Below are 814 nucleotides of genomic sequence, written 5' to 3' on the forward strand. Positions count from 1 at the left end.
TCTAATTCTAGTTTGTCTACTGAGCCTCTCAGTTCAGGTGTCACCTTCTACAGGAAGTCTCCCTGTCCCCACCCCCATCCCCATACCAAGACTGGGCCTGGGACGCCCCCTCCATGCTCCCAGAACAGTCCCACCACGGCACAGATGGCACTGCACTGCCCCACATCTTCATAATCACACTGATCAGCCTGCCTGCCCTGCTACATCCTCTGAGGCATAGAGGGTGCCTTACTCCTAGGTGTCCCCTTTGCCTGCCATATAGAGGGGGCTCAGGAAAGGTTTACCCAAGATGTAAAAAATGTAAATCTTTTGGCCAGACTCCCTCCTCACTGGGGAGGGCCTGCACGAGTCGGTCAGCTTCCGGTTCTTTCTTTTCCAAGCTATGGGCTGGGGATACCCTTCTGCTTGCTCTCCAAAGAGGATATATGCTGCTGTGAGTTTGCGTCCTACCAGCAAAATTATAATCACACACCAGTCTCATCTTCCCAAGATTACACGCAGCTACCTCGCCTGAAGGTTTGTGTAACCCTGGTCATGCGGTCAGTCCCACGGGATCTCCTGGGTCCCTCCACCCATGACTCCTGTTGTGTGTGCTGAGTTTAGTGTTTAGCTCTCAGAGGGCAATGAAAGTGTCTACTGATAAGGGCGTAGTTAGATAAACCATACCTCCTTACAATTGAGTATTGTGCAGCTAACACAATGATGTTTACAAAGCAGTTTTAATAAACCAGAGGAGTGCTGATTCTATGATATTAAAGGAAAAAGAAGGAGGTTAAAAATTTGTGTATATAATATGGTTTTAGTTATGTGAATA

This window comes from Monodon monoceros, unplaced genomic scaffold (assembly GCF_005190385.1).
Source record: "Monodon monoceros isolate NGI ecotype Baffin Bay Population unplaced genomic scaffold, NGI_Narwhal_1 Contig6970_ctg1, whole genome shotgun sequence".
Lineage (NCBI taxonomy): Eukaryota > Metazoa > Chordata > Mammalia > Artiodactyla > Monodontidae > Monodon > Monodon monoceros.